General features: G+C 43.2%; 1 long non-coding RNA gene across 1 annotated transcript; it reads right to left on the bottom strand.

Annotated features, from left to right (window-relative positions):
* Positions 1–1,073: 1,073 nt before the first annotated feature.
* LOC138752287 (uncharacterized) lies at positions 1,074–3,451 on the bottom strand. The gene is made up of 2 exons (XR_011350486.1): positions 3,329–3,451; positions 1,074–1,337 (listed from the first exon to the last, which is right to left on the bottom strand). It is a non-coding gene; the product is annotated as an uncharacterized lncRNA (long non-coding RNA).
* Between the last annotated feature and the right edge of the window lie 13,212 nt (positions 3,452–16,663).

The raw sequence follows: 16,663 nt of genomic DNA, 5'->3' as shown, positions 1-16,663 counted from the left end.
ACATACTGTGATTTTCATCGAAACACAGAAATGCTGAAGGAACTCAGCCAATCTTGAAGTGTACCTAGGAGGGAAAGATACGATTTACCGATGTTTCAGGCCTGGGCCTTCCTCAAGGAAGGAGTGACAAAACAGGCACCTGAATTAAAGGCTGTGAAAAGAAAGAGAGAAGGCTGGGAGGTGGAGGAGTATAGACCAACAGACAGAAGGTGTTAATTGGATATAATAAGTGATAAGGCCAGAATTGTCTCCTTTCAAAGAGCCAAAATCAAACCGGCTGAGTTGCTCCAGCATTTCTGTGTTTTGACTTCATTTGTCTACATGTCTCTTGCCTTGAGATTTTTATTTTGTTGTTGCTTCTTTTAAAGACTATGAAACTTGTACCGGTCAGCTGCAGACAAAAAATACGATGCTGAAATGTGACAATGGAAAGATGAATAAACCACAATCATTCAGGTGGCTTGGATCAAGAAACAAGTTACGATTAAGGTACATTGTCTAACTTGAAATTCAAATCTTAGACATGCTATTAAAGATTCAAATGTTAACTTGCAAGTACGACCCATTTATGGACTGATATCATAACCTAAAGGGTAAGGGTGTCTGGGTGCTCGGGTGCTGTGCTGTCTGGTTCCAGTTTGGTGTTACCTGATTCCCATGTACCTTTGTTTTTAATCTTGCTTAATGGTCAGGGTTTTAATTTATAATGTTTTTTTTCTTTTTTTTGTTTGGAATTTTTTTTCCTTCTTTTGATTTTTATAACATAATAATTAATTTTTTTGTTCAATTTTGAATAATGTAAAGATTGATTAAATTATTATAGAAGGAGAGGAGAAGGAAAGAGAATTGTAAACCTTTTTTGTTGTTAAATTTTATTTTTGATTCTCCTCTATGCTTTGGATTTCATTATTATGATCATAGATAATTTTTAATTTTTTTTCTTTCTTGAATCTTGTGGTGCATTGTATAATTGTACTGTGCAATTGTTTATATTGTAAAACATCAATGAGAATAGTTCTAAAAAGGAAAGAAATTTAAACCTTAAAACAGGGAATGTTGCCAGCCAAGCAAAATGGATGCTTATCTTTTTATTCGTGATAGGCGTTAATGCAAACATGGGGAGATAAATCAGGGAAACTTCATCAGTGTCGAACCCAGTGACTTCAGCAATACAGACTTGAACAAAATCCTTAAAATTTTCATTTCAAGGGATTCTGTGAACACAGATAACTCAGCAGAATCAATGCAAGATCCTTAGTAGTCTATCGATGTTGATGCAGCTCTGAATCTTCATTTTCTTTTCAGTGACTTGGGACCGTCTTGCTGATGTTCTCTTGCTGAGGGACATGGGAGATAAAGCCATTCAGTTTGACTGTCATTGAGAGGAGCTGTAAGGCTAATCGAGTAAATGCAGTTGGGTAAAAGATCTGGCTGCAGCATGTAATAAATTACGGGACCACCTTTCAGAGACCTGAACCGATGATCTGGTGGCAAATTACTGATCTCAACCGCAGCAATTAGGGACCAAGATTCAAGCAACTAAATAAATCTGGAAAATAAATCTGGAATTAAAAGTATTTTCAGTAATACTAAGCATTAAAATACTGAAATACTAGGTTGGAGTGAAACCCCATCTCATTCACTATGGCATTCCATGCCATCTTTAATTAATGTACCTCCAGGCCTAACATTAATTCTTAATTACCACCTCATTTCATGGGCAAATAAGAATGGGCAATTGTTACATACTCAAACAACATCAATAGAAATTAGCCGAGACAGTATTATAGTTAAAATAATATTTTAATGTATTCTTTCTTTTTTCTTTCTTTGGCTTGGCTTCGCGGACGAAGATTTATGGAGGGGGTAAAAAGTCCACGTCAGCTGCAGGCTCGTTTGTGGCTGACAAGTCCGATGCGGGACAGGCAGACACGATTGCAGCGGTTGCAGGGGAAAATTGGTTGGTTGGGGTTGGGTGTTGGGTTTTTCCTCCTTTGCCTTTTGTCAGTGAGGTGGGCTCTGCGGTCTTCTTCAAAGGAGGTTGCTGCCCGCCAAACTGTGAGGCGCCAAGATGCACGGTTTGAGGCGTTATCAGCCCACTGGCGGTGGTCAATGTGGCAGGCACCAAGAGATTTCTTTAGGCAGTCCTTGTACCTTTTCTTTGGTGCACCTCTGTCACGGTGGCCAGTGGAGAGCTCGCCATATAACACGATCTTGGGAAGGCGATGGTCCTCCATTCTGGAGACGTGACCCATCCAGCGCAGCTGGATCTTCAGCAGCGTGGACTCGATGCTGTCGACCTCTGCCATCTCGAGTACTTCGACGTTAGGGATGTAAGCGATCCAATGGATGTTGAGGATGGAGCGGAGACAACGCTGGTGGAAGCGTTCTAGGAGCCGTAGGTGGTGCCGGTAGAGGACCCATGATTCGGAACCGAACAGGAGTGTGGGTATGACAACGGCTCTGTATACGCTTATCTTTGTGAGGTTTTTCAGTTGGTTGTTTTTCCAGACTCTTTTGTGTAGTCTTCCAAAGGCGCTATTTGCCTTGGCGAGTCTGTTGTCTATCTCATTGTCGATCCTTGCATCTGATGAAATGGTGCAGCCGAGATAGGTAAACTGGTTGACCGTTTTGAGTTTTGTGTGCCCGATGGAGATGTGGGGGGGCTGGTAATCATGGTGGGGAGCTGGCTGATGGAGGACCTCAGTTTTCTTCAGGCTGACTTCCAGGCCAAACATTTTGGCAGTTTCCGCAAAGCAGGACGTCAAGCGCTGAAGAGCTGGCTCTGAATGGGCAACTAAAGCGGCATCGTCTGCAAAGAGTAGTTCACGGACAAGTTTCTCTTGTGTCTTGGTGTGAGCTTGCAGGCGCCTCAGATTGAAGAGACTGCCATCCGTGCGGTACCGGATGTAAACAGCGTCTTCATTGTTGGGGTCTTTCATGGCTTGGTTCAGCATCATGCTGAAGAAGATTGAAAAGAGGGTTGGTGCGAGAACACAGCCTTGCTTCACGCCATTGTTAATGGAGAAGTGTATTAATCACTAAATATATAACATCCTATCTAACTTATCTAAATTTAACCCCAACAATGTGCAGCTATATGTGTATGTGTGAGTGTGTGTGAGTGTGTGTGTGTGTGTGTGTGTGTGTGTGTGTGTGTGTGTGTGTGTGTGTGTGTGTGTAAAATATCCCAAACTATTACAGTTCAGGCCCAATTCTGGAACATTAGTTTGAAATCCAGTGTTGATACAAAGACTCTTAAATTGGTCAAAGAACTAATCACGGAGTCGGTAGGAGAGACCGGGGTGACTGACTGTTGTAAACTCACTAAATCCTTGTCCAGATGCTTCCAAATAAATGTCCTTTTCAGATGATTGGCAATCAAATCTCCATTTTTCTTTGTGTAGGGGGCACAAAGTGAGTGGCTTTCACAAATCATACAGAGCACTTTCATGGGTCAGCCGAAATCACCATCACAATGGTTACATTCCAAATGTAGTATCCCTCGGCTTCCAGAACCCTTTCATGGTTCAGCCATTCAAAGTGACCTTCCCCTTTGGTCATGGTGTGTTATACTAATCCCCCTTCAAAAATGACTGTTCCTTTAGGTATGGTGGAGTATACTCATTCTCCTTACAGAGAGAAATCAGACAAATTATCTATTACCACACGAGACCACTTCAGCCTAGTATCCCTTCAAAGAGATGCTTCTTCAAGTACTGATTCCTTAAAATGATCCCTGATCAAACAGTGTACTGTTTCTTCAATATGTCAGTCACATGGTCTCTAACCTGTGTTTCAGGGCCTTCCTCTCTCTTCAGAAGTACATGGTATCCCCAGCCTGTTAGGCCAGTGTCAGTCTCCAAAATTTTCAGCTTGATTTATTCTCTTAAAGTAATAGTCTCACTCAAATGAAAATGAACTGAGCGCACACAATACAATCAAGCCTGCATTTCCAGTGACATGCACATTGGAGCACCAGATGCAGTAGATAACTCCTGCAGATTCAGAAGTGAAGCCCCTCTTCACCCAGGAGGACCTTTTGGGGCCACAAATGATGGTAATGAAGGGGGTAAAGATGTGAATACAAGGCAATTACCTTACACGGTCAAAGAGGCAGGTTCCAAGGGGACGACTGGCAGGAAGGGAAGAGTGGGACATGGAGGGAGTAGCTCCTGCGGAAGGCAGATAGGGGAATATATGTCTGGTCGTGGAATCACGCAGTAGTGGGTGAAAATGGCAGAGGATGTTAAGTTGGATGTGGAGGCTAGTGGGGAGGCAAGTGAAGACAAGGGGAATGATGTAATGGCATCAGGACCATATTTCATGTAAATTACAGTTGTCAACACATTTTAAAAAGGTTTGCTTCCTGAAAAAAGGGGATTATGAATGAGAACTTCAAGTGAACACAGATAATTTCAGATTTGCCACATCATGAAGGAAGTAGGAGAAACATAAAATTAACTTTTATTGAATTTAGCATGTTTCATTGCATTAGTTCAGTTGACCTCAAAATGTTTTGTCGCTGATTTTCTTTTCCACTCGGCATCTGATGCCTCTCTTGTAAGTGTCCAACAATCATCGGCCAGCATTGATGGATTCCAGTTGCCCTGATACTGCTTTTCCACAGTCGCAATGTCCCGGTGAAACCTTCCACCATGTTCGTCACTGACAGGACCAAGACAAGCAGGGAAGAAGTCCAAGTGCTAATGCAGAAAACAAATTTTCAAATGACATGTTGCATTTCATTGCTTTGTATGCTTGAAGCTTGTTAAGATCATGAAAGGAAATCACAAAAATAGATTATATCTAAAAACGGAAGGTGATAGGAAAATTGTAAATGATTTCTGTGATCAGCAGCCCAAAATGCATAAAATACACCCAAAAGTGTCCAGGAAGCAAAATTCATTTAAGAAAATTAATTATTTTTTTCATTCAGAATGCTGTAAATCAAATGATTTTGAGGCCCTGGGCACTGGAAAAAAAAACCAAGAGATGTTGGAATGGGTGAGAGAGTAATCAAGGTCCGCCCAAAAGTGTTGGAGAAACTCAGCAGGTAACATAGCATCTCGAGGACGTAAAGAGTAACTGAAGTTCTGGACCTGATTCCTTCCTCAGGAACCATCCATAATCAAATTGAAACCTGGCACAGGCTGATGTAGGGCCTATTCCTGCTCTTGTTCTCATTCACAGATTCTTGTAAAAATCATCCTCTGTTCAATTTCTCCAACCAAATTGTAAAACACTTTAGTCCAGGCTTTTGTTTGCATTGTGAGGTGAAAAATATCATTTAGAAAGAGGTGATAAAAATTAAGAAAAGAGGCAGGCATAGTTGCAGGCTTGGACCAGCATTGATACCGATAATGGCACACGTCCCAGATCTTCAGTTATTCCATCTGGTGGCTGGAGATGCCTGATGGAATAGATCACAGAAATATACAATCCTGATAAAGGTAAAGGACATAATACTACATTTAGAATGTAACATTCATGAAATTCTTGAACTTTTGTCTACTTTTGTCGCCACTTTGTCCAGCACCCCTCACAGAAATCTACAGCACCTGGAGTTCACAGTCTCCCCTCCAAGTACTGACAAGTCCTGTGCCTGCTTAGCTTCTGAGATCAGACATTCCCAGGAGTATTTAGGCTATTAGCTGATGACTGATGGATCATAATGTTATTAGTAATGTTATCATCTTATAAATGAGTGTACAATTTCTTATCTTCTTCTATTCTAATTCACAGCATAACAGGAAGAAATTATGAGTTAATAAGGAATTGCTGGAGGAACTCAGTGGACTAGAGTTTGTGCAAAAAAAGGTCAGTCAAAATTTCAGGTCTGGAAATCCTTTATAAGGATTTGGGGTTGGGATTGCATGCATAGAGGTGGATCCAGAGGTTATAAGACAGCTGGAGAGGGTGTGGGGAACTCTGGGGAATGACAGGGAATAAATGTAAAGGAACAGTAAAAGAAAAGACAGAAACAGTAGAAACAGTTGGGGGTTGGGAGAAATTACCTAAAATTAGAAAAAAATCTTCAGGCTTTTTAAATTTAAGGCTGTCCAGGTGGACAGTGGATGAGGCCGAGAACAGATATGTCACTGTAGGAATGGTTGGAAAAATTAAAGAGGTTGGCTCCAGGAAGCTCAACTATAGACCCACAAACAACATGTAAAAAGGTCTCACCACTGTCAATGAGGCAACACTGAGTGAGCAATCTGGTCACTGATAGGTTACTCATATTTCTGGTCACCGATTGGTCACCGATTGGCTACCTCATATTTCTTTATGGCCCAGAGAGAGGACATTTAACCCATTGAGCTTTTTCCGACTCTCAGAGCAATCGCTCTGTATTTCTATGTATTTCACAGTAACCATTCCTTCTCACCTGTCTATAATTTAATAGACATTTACCCTCCCTGACACATCCACTGCCACCGTTATCAAGGCATTGGTGCAGATCTTCACCATGTTCCGATACCTGGCATTTATCCACAGCGACCGGGGGTACTGCTTTTTTGCAGTACCTGTTCTATGAGTTGACTTGTCTGAAAAACTCACAAAAATTGAACATTTTACCTGTATCTCAGTGCATTTGACAACAAAAATTTCAATTCAAAAATGGAAAGAAAACCTTTTTGACATTTGCTTGTGAAAATGCTCCAAAGTAAGGGTTTAGCATGTTCTGCTCTGGAGTTAAATTCTAAAACTAGTTTCACAAGATACAACCATTCCCTTCCAGTTGCATTGATCAATTCAAAAATTAATTTGAAAATATTTTTTATCACAAAGGTAAAATTACTCTCTCCAAGATGATGTTGGTCTTGCACAGTCCTTGCATGAATCCTAATGCATTCTCTGCATTGCTGTCTGGTTAATGATGCATGCTTTAGGAGTTTGAGAATAGGAACACACTCTCAAAGATCTCTTCCTACCCTGCCAATCACTAAGCACCACCTCCAAGAGAAAGCATTAATGGCACGTTGTTGGTGTTTCCTTTCAGAAATAACATTAGATGCACCATTTAAAACAATTCTGCAGAAATATGATGGCTGACGCAGATCCGGTTGGTTGAATTTTTGCCTTTTGTACCATGTCTTATGTAGCTAAAGGCTTTCTGTTTCTAATCCTCCATTTTATAAACCTGTGCTGTAATTCAGAAGAACTATTGAACATGAACCATCATCCAAGTGACACTGACTTTGTCAACCTCAAAGCTATTGTTGATAAAGATAGCCCTGACTGCCTTTCAGATTTCCAAAATGGTTTTGAGCTGCAGGGTTTGATTCCAATAAGTTGCTATTAACTCCAATTCTCAGACAACCAATAAATGGAATTCTTCTTATTTTGACCTTAACAATAGCACCAGAGAGAATTACGCTTAATCCTCTTACTTTTGACTATTGAAACTTCAGAAGATGTTATTAGATTTTTATTTGGATCACATTATTTGAGTGGCATGGTTAACATAGAGGTTAGCGCAATGCTATTACAACATCAGTGACCCGGGTTGAAATCCGGAGCTGTCTCAAAGTAGTTTCTGCGTTCTCCCCGTGTCTGCTTGGGTTTCCTCTGGGTGCTCTGGTTTCCTCCCACCCTTCAAAAAGAAAAGGTATGGGGATTTCCAGTTAATTGGTGAATTTGGGGTCCTGGGGCTTGTGGGCTTGAAGGGTCTGTTAAGGCTCTTAATGCAAACATTAAAGAAATTGATGTTGGAGAATCACAACATTGCAACTTACCATAAACAGGAGAAGGGCATCATGGATTTTGTTGTTCCAAATTTCTGTTTCTTGGTTTTGGATCTGAAGTCACATGGTGTCTACAGATAGTGTTTAATCGACTAATACAATAGTTTGGTGAGAAATATTTAAAGTCTTAAGAATTAGTATTTATTCCTGTTAATTGCAACACCTCTCATAAATTAAAATAGCAAAAAATTACAGCATGATTATTGTAGATTATATAATCCTGTCTGGCTTTTGTCCTTCATTCCATCATGTTTATTGTCACATGTAAAGAAAATGCAGAGACGGGTAGGCCAGTAGACTTATCCTACATTGTACAAGTAAGGCACTGTAAAAGGTACAAAAATGCAGACTGATAGAGAGAGATTCATTGGTTTGGAGCAAAGGCCACGTCATTTTACTATTTTGGAGTTCATCCAAGAGTCTGATAGCAGCAGGAAAGAATCTCATACTTGTAAATTTCTTCCCGAGAATGAGGGCCCGGGTTGAGATGAGTCTTTTTTTATATGTTGCCTGCTTTTCTCCAAGGCATTAGTTGTTGGGGGGTGTGGGGGGGTATGTGTGTGACAACCCTTCTAGAGTTTCTTGCAGCCTTAGGTGGAGCAGGTCCTTTATTACACAATGCTGTACCCTAATAGGACACTTTCAATGTGCACTTATAGACTTTGTTTAGGGTTGCAGCTAACATGCCTAATTTCCTCAGGCTTCCAACAAATTAGAGCTACTTGTGCCTTTTCTTGGCCATTGCATCCATCACATGGGCATTCAACTTTTTGAATCCAGTCTTGATTTGATTTGCATCTTTTCATATCCGTAAGGACCTTTTCAGGATTAATTCAGTCCGATGCAGTTGCCATTCCCTCATGGTGGATTTGTGAAGTCCAAAGTCGTCCAATCTCTGAGGAGAGAGTTCTTCAAATCTGGGAAAGTGCTGCAATCACCTCACAGCCATTAAAAAAAGTTTCGAAGAACTCTTCCTCTCCTGACTGTGAGACAAAAGTGAGTGACAGTCAACAGTTTAATTTCAAGGTGGCTCACATTGTACTTGTGATGCATCTAATGCAATCTCTTGCTCTCATTTAAGCCCTTTATAGGATGGTAAAATGTTCCACCCTTGTGGCCAATGAGATAATATAACATCCATCATTTTGCCCATCCTGTTTTTTTCCTGTAGTAAGCTCCATGCCTAGGATAACATTTTCTCTCAATTCTTTAGATTAAAAGGCACAAATGGCACAAGTGGGATATATGTAATATCTTGACAATTGCAATAAAGCATTTTGTATTTGCCTGAAGTGTCCAAAAGGCAAACAACATCGTTGAGTAAAGATTGTGCTCTATATATGAAGAAAGGTTCTTTTTTCTCGTCAAGGTAGGCTCAAACACTTACACTACAAACTACAAACTTGATAGAACCACTGGGGGTAATAAACCTTCAACTTGATGAGATTGTTGAGAATTGTTGTTGTGTAACCAGATGTCAGTGGACTCAATTGGGGATTACAGATCAGTCTGAGGGATTTAGCAAGGCGGTGTAATTTCACAATGTTCTCTCATAGAGCATTAAGGGAGAGATAAGTGTGTAGATCAGATAACAAGAGAATTCAGCCCCAGGTCTTCAACATGTAAGCTAAAAAAAGAATTGCAGTTTCAATAGAAGTACCACTGAAAAATACAAAGGATTTCTGAGAGCTGAAGAAACCATGGGTGAAATTTTGTAAAGGTTGGAATGCACAATTCCTAATGGCAAAGAAGTCATGCAACTCCAATCAGTTCCATCAAGGAAGTTGGCTGTTTTAATAAAATCAAAGATCAGCCAACAGAATGTGGTAAAACCACTTCTGCATATGTAAATGAGATGACCTTTTATGGTTGACCCTGCTCTCACTGGCCGGCTCATGACTCCCCTTTATTCCCCATAAAGGCTGTCATGCCACAATCCTGCCCCCCCTCCCCCCATTTCGAGCCTGGGTCAGTGTGAGCTAGCAACACAAGGGATGCTGTCCATCTCTTGCTAATAAAACCCTTCAGTTCCAGTAACTTCACGTAATTGATCGTGCATCACAGAACATGGTCAATTGCAGTCTCTGGTTTGCTCAGAAGCAAGGAAATATACCTTTTGGATCTGTAGAGACCTATGCTCTTCTGTATGTTGGTATGGTTCTCTGTTCCAAAACAAAATCCAACAATAAGTTAGTTTAATATTGTTTATGGATGTTGCAATCTTTGAAATTACTTGATAACTTGAAACAGTTAAGATAGTCTGAGATATATGAAATGCCGTAACTTGAGGATGAAGTCAACAAACATCATTGAAACATGTTCTTACTGACCATCAAACAAGACTTCTTGCTTGATCCACAGTGTCAAACTGTCTATCTCCACCCTTCACATTCTCAAATATCCCAGACACTCTATGACCTTCACAGAAATGGTAAAAATTCTAAACAAGCAATGCCGTAAATATACTAATTCAGAAACTACGTTATTTTAGGCTCTAGAGGAGTTCATATTAATTTTATTTTGTTCTATCAAGGTGAAGCAAACAGGGGGAAATGTCTACAAGCATTCCATTTTACCCATAGTGTTAGGAATGGATTGGATTCAGGAACTTAGGTTCAGCAGTTATTTTCCCTCCTCAGCAATAATCAAAGAAGACCAGAGACCGAGGTCTCTTTCAATTTGATGATGACTGGCCTCAACCATGTCTCCTCATTGTCAGGGGTTAAAAAAAAGGCATTGGGCCAACCAAGAATAAGGGAGGTTCTAATAAAGCCCAGAGAAGCAACAGGTCAAAACAATGACAGCAAACAGCGATGTTACAGTTGGAACCAACTGTCCTTCTGTAGAAAGATCAGCAGAACTTGCAGGATATGAAACAAATTTGGTTACAGAACTTGCACCCAGTCCAAATAGAACATGGGGCCATGGAGGGGCAATGAGATGGTAAAACAAACGGAGATACAAGAACAGGTTATTTAAATGTCCCTCTGAAAACAAGACATTTCCGATGGTGCATTTAACTTTATGCATGGTTAAAATGACCTTTGATTTGCCAAAACATTTAATTGATGACTTTTAAATAATGCCCACGTTTCTGATTTTGGTCATAGCCCCAAAGAGCAATTTTGCAAAGACCACATTAGTGCAGCATTAACAATTCTCAGAGTATCAATGAAATTGGAAAAACGGAAGGTAGCAGATTTATGTAATAAAATTTTGAAATGTTTTGAGATGGTACTTGTGATGCATCTAATGCAATCTCTTTGTTGTCATCTTTTCAAATTCTGCATATGAATCAAGAATGAATCACAAAATTAAAACTTTATCTGATTTGCTCAAGTGGAACCTGGGTGCCAGTTTCTTTAGTTTTTAAGCTGTAAATATATAGAAATAGCAGCTAAACACAGTTTAAGCTGAGAAAGCTGTTAAATAAATTCCCAGAAACAAAAACTTTCTTTCCTGATGAATGTTTTTCTGCTTTTGTCAATATTTTTACGCGATATTTTTTCAACTTCTGTTCTTGAGAATCATGATGTACAATATTACTCAAGGAATAGATGGATGTTGAGTGGCTGAATAATCTTGACAGAGAAGCAGTTTGACAGAGAAAGGAGCCAAGAATGAGCTGAGCTGAAATAGAATAGGAAGATGATGTGAACCAGAATACCAGTTATAGACTGAGAAATGACAGATGCTTGGTTTTATACCCAACCACCAGCTGGTTCATACTGGTGTTCGCACTCTAGTTTATCCATGGACCTAGTCCGGAGTATATGTTATTGTGAACACAAAGTCCACAGATTATACAACAGGCTTTAATTAGCTTAAACTTGTACACACCAGACTTTGCTGGCTCCACGTGCCTGACTGTCCCGAAGATGCCGGCTCTGTGATTGTGGGCCAGTGATTGGCAGCCTCCCAGGTTGCCTGTCTGCAGGTACAGTGGTCACCCCCTGCAGTAAGCTGGTAGGAGTGTGTCCAGTATAGTGGTTTTATCACCACATTTCTTAAAATGGGTCCATGGTGGTGGGATGGGGGGTGCGGAGTGTGGTGTCTTCGGTGCTGGGTAGTATCCACAAGTTCAGGCGGTCTGGTGGTCGTCTGTTCCTCTGGAACCGTCGCAATTGCCTGTTGCCCCTGGAGTTGCAACTAGTCGTGCGACTAGCTACGATGCCTCGCACCGTCAGGTACTGGTGCAGCTCCTCACTCATGAAGCTGGATCCCCGGTCGCTGTGGATAAATGCCAGGTATCGGAACATGGTGAAGATCTGCACCAATGCCTTGATAACAGCGGCAGTGGATGTGTCAGGGAGGGTAAAGGGAAAACGGGAGTATTTGTCAATGACCGAGAGTAAATAGATGTTCTTATTAGTGGAAGGGTAGTGGTCCCTTGAAGTCAATGCTGAGTTGCTCAAAGAGTCAAGTTGCTTTCACTACATAGGCCTGTGGCAGGCCGAAGAAGCGTGATTTGACCTCCGCACAGATGCTGCAGGACTCAGTCATGGTCTGGACATCTTGGACGGTGAAGTGGAGGTTCTGGGACTTAATGAAGTGGTACAGGCGTGTGACACCCGGGTGGCACAGGGTGTTGTGCTGTGCCTGAAGCTGTTCAGGCTGTGCACTGGCACATGACCAGGACAGAGCATTGGGGATGTTGTAGCTGAAAGTGGCCAGTTCGACTCTCCAGTGCAAGATCTTGTTGTTTTTGATTTTGCCCCTGTGGGTGGTGCTGAACATGAATACTACTGCATGCTGGTCTGTGAGAAGGGTGAACCTCCTTCCATCCAGGTAATGGTGCTAGTGGTGGACTGCTTCCATGATTGCCTGAGCCTCATTTTCGATGGCAGAGTGTCTGAGCTCTGAAGGGCCCTAGAGTTAAAAGCAATGGGTTTTCCCCCTTGATTAAGAGTGGCAGTGAGGGCAAAGTGAGAGGTATCGCACTCCACTTGGAATGGGGTGGTCTTGTCCACGGCATGCACCAAGGCATTGGTGATGTCCTGTCTGATGCAAGTGAAGGCCACTTGCATCTCGGCAGGGAGGGGAAAAATGGTGGCTTGGGCCAGTGGGTGAACCGTGTCTGAGAAGCAGGTGATCCACTGGAAGTAGTAAAAGAAGAGCCCTAGGCACCTGCAGAGGGCCTTGACCATATGCGGGAGAGGCAGTTCCATTGGGGGATGCATGCATTCTGGGTCAGGACCATATTCCACGATGCACCCCAGGAGGGCGAGGCGGGTGGTGCTTAATACACACTTGTTGTATTATACACCCTGTTGTAAGTGAGGTTTAGTGTCTCTGCTGTCCAGTGAAATTACTGCAGGTTGGCCTCATGGTCCTGCTGCTGATGGCCATGGATGACATTGTCCATGTATGGCAAAGTTGCTCTCAGATTTTGTCAGTCTACCATGCAGCCAATCTCTCGTTGAAGCGTGGAGACTCCATTTGTGACCCTAAGTGGGACCTGGCGGAACAGTTAGAGGTGCTCGACTGCCTCAAAGGTGGTATAAGGTTCATCCAGGGCATGGATGGGGAACTGATGGTAGGCCGACTTCAGGTCAATCATGGAGAAAACCCTGTACTGGGCTATCTCATTGATTGTGTCAGCGATACAGGGCAGTGGGTAGGCATCCAGCTGGGTGTACTAGTTGATGGTATGACTATAGTCGATGACCATCCTCGGTTGGCTGCCCCACTTTATGTCAAGGACGTGGGCTCTCCAAGGGCTGGTGCTGGGCTCTATAACTCCTTCCGCCAGAAGCCGTCTCACCTCGACCTTGATAGCACTTGCTCTTGGCAGCTATGGGCTTACAGTCTGGCATTAAGTTGCTGAAGAGGGATGGAGGGGGCACCCATAGGGTGGACTGGGGGTGGCTGATGGACTTTCTTCTGTGGATGGTGAGTGGGGGAAATGGGCCACCGAAGGTGAGGGTGAGGCTGTGGAGGTGACAATGGAAGTCTAGTCCCAGGATAACAGAGCACAGAGTTTGGGCATGACCCCTTGATATGTTTCCCCCCCCCCACCCCTGTCAAATTCACAGAGCAGCCCCCTTGTGCCCTGATGGAGTGGTCCTGGTCTGTGAAGGTGATATCGATGTTCGCTGGGTATACTTTGAGTTTCAGTGTACAGACCACATTTGGGTGCACAAAGCTCTCCGTACTACTGCTATCAAAAAGGGATTTTATTACCTTCCTGTTGACAACGATATCCATCATGCCATCTGTTAGCGTGGTGGATACTAGGACTGCCTCGGAGTCCGAGTTGCTGCTCCCCAACAGTTGTGGTGAGTAGCAGCCAGTGGGTGGCTTTAGGAGCGTGTGGTGTGGTGAGTGCACAGTTTTGCATGCACATGTATTGACCATGTTGCCTGGTCAATGAGTCAGGTAAGTTGGAGTGGTTGGAGGTCGGCTGACCCATGACGGCGGTGTCCAGGAGATGCACATGGCATTGGCGTGGTCAGTCGATTCCACCAGAAGTGAAGTCAGAAGTGATGTCACCAGTGTGGGTGGAGGTTGGACGGTGAAAGATGGTGGTGCCATGGCAAGCACATGGCGGCGGCATGGCTGGATAGGCAGGCCATAAGTGACGACAGCGGTGTGGACAGAAGTGGCTGGCAGAGTAATGGCACTGCCCGGCATCTGCACGTAGAGGTGTCAAGAGAGTCAGAAGGGGCTCCCAGTTGGTCACGGAGGGCTGCAGCACTTCCAATGGGCTTGGAGAGGTGCACTTTAGTGAAGTGGCCTTTCTTGCCACAACGGGAGCAATGCAAGTTCCTCACAGGACAGTTCTTTCAGGAGCGCCTGTCGACCCACACCGGTACCCACAGTACTTACTGCGGCGGACTGCGTCAGCGGCAGTGATAGTCTCTTCCATGAGGGGCCCCTCAGCGACTGCTCTCATTGGTGTTGGCCAGGCCGGAGGTTGGGGGAGGCAAGCAATGAAGGGCTCTACATAGTGAGCTGCAGCTTCTAGGGAGCGGACAACCTCTATGATCCTGGTAAGGGAGGCATTATTCTCCTCTAACTGCCACTGTCGAGTCGCCCTCAACTGCAACCTTCACACATAGGCATCTCGAACGAGTTGCTCCACCTCCCCAGCAATCACCCCAACTTTGATTGTGCACAGGCGTGCTAGTTCTCGCAGTGCCCCCAGGTAAGCGTCTGTCATCTTACCTGGCTGCTGTATCCAGATGCTGAGCAAGTACTGTATATTCATCGGAGGCCAGTACTTTCTTTCCAGGACAAGCAACCATCACTGGTTCTAAATCCAGGGAGTCTTGGAGAGTCTGAAAAACAGACTGACCTAGCTTAGTGAATAGTATCCTGAGTTTCTTCTGGTTAGTGTTGATGGCCTCAATTTATGTGTGGATGATTGCTTCAATCGCATGCTTCTAGATCTTGAAGTATGCTGGAGCATCTGGGTGTTGAGGGTCAATATCCATTCTCGCGATGATGAGGAACTTCTCCATGGTCTTTTTAAATTTTAAGTTAGTTAAATTGTGAGTGCTGCTGCGTGAATAATTCTGACGCAAAGTCCACAGATTGTACAACAGGCTTTAATTAGCTTAAACATGTACACACCAGTCTTAGTATCTTTGCTGGATCCATGTTTCTGACTGTTCCCCAAGGGCCAGCTCGAGTATTTATACAGGCTGGAGATTGACAGCAGGCAGGTGGGGCCAGCCTCCCGGGTTGCCTACCTGCAGGTAATGTGGTTGTCCCCTGCAGTAGGCTGGTAGGAGTATGGCCAGTGTAGTGGTTGGATCACCCCAATTATGAAAGATTGAAACAAAAGGTCGCAACTGGCCAAATGTAACGGGTGTAGGAAATTCTCAAATCTCTCGCACTTTTAATTCATACCATATAACAGTTTATGGCATGGTAACAGGCCATATCGGCCCCTCAAGTTCATACCGGTTCACTCAAACAACTCCACTCGATCCCCCCGCCTATTCTCCACCCATAATCCTCCAACCCCCTCTTATCCATGTATATATCCAGCCTCCTCTTAAATGAAAGAATTGACTCTGCCTCAACTATTTCCTCCAGAAGATTATTCCATTCAGCCACCTCTCTCTGAGTAAAGAAGCATCCTCTAATAACAATTACAGCACGGAAACAGGCCATTAGGCCCTTCTAGTCCGCACCAAACCAAACACCCCTTTCTAATCCCACCTCCCTGCACAATGCCCATAACCCTCCATCTTCTTCTCATCCATATACCTGTCCAACCTTTTCTTAAATAATACAATTGACTCCGCCGCCACTATTTCTCCCGGAAGATCATTCCACACAGCTACCACTCTCTGAGTAAAGAAGTTCCCCCTCATGTTACCTCTAAACCTCTGCCCCTTAATTCTTAACTCATGTCCTCTTGTTTTAAACTTTCCTCCTCTTAACGGAAATAGTATATCCACATCCATTCTGTCTATCCCTTTCATAATCTTAAATACTTCTATCAAATCCCCTCTCAACCTTCTACGCTCCAAAGAGTAAAGACCCAATCTGTCCAATCTCTCCCCATACTCTAGATGCTTAAACCCAGGCAACATTCTGGTAAACCTTCTCTGCACTCTCTCCACTCTGTTTATATCCTTCCTATAATTAGGCGACCAGAACTGCACACAGAACTCCAAATTAGGCCGCACCAACGTCTTATACAATCTCAACATCACCTCCCAACTCCTATATTCCATGCAATGATTGATAAAGGCCAGCATACTAAAAGCCTTCTTCACCACCCTATTCACGTGAGTTTCTACCTTCAGGGAACGATGTACCGTCACTCCTAAATCTTTCTGCTCTTCTGTATTCCTCAATGCTCTCCCATTTACCACATATGTCCTATTCTGATTCTTCTTACCAAAATGAAGCACCTCACACTTATCAGCATTAAATTCCATCTGCCATTTTTCAGCCCA

The sequence above is a fragment of the Narcine bancroftii genome, chromosome 2 (assembly GCF_036971445.1).
Source record: "Narcine bancroftii isolate sNarBan1 chromosome 2, sNarBan1.hap1, whole genome shotgun sequence".
NCBI lineage: Eukaryota > Metazoa > Chordata > Chondrichthyes > Torpediniformes > Narcinidae > Narcine > Narcine bancroftii.
The sequence above is the reverse complement of the archived record's forward strand: the minus strand, read 5'-3'. Positions and strand labels throughout refer to the sequence as shown.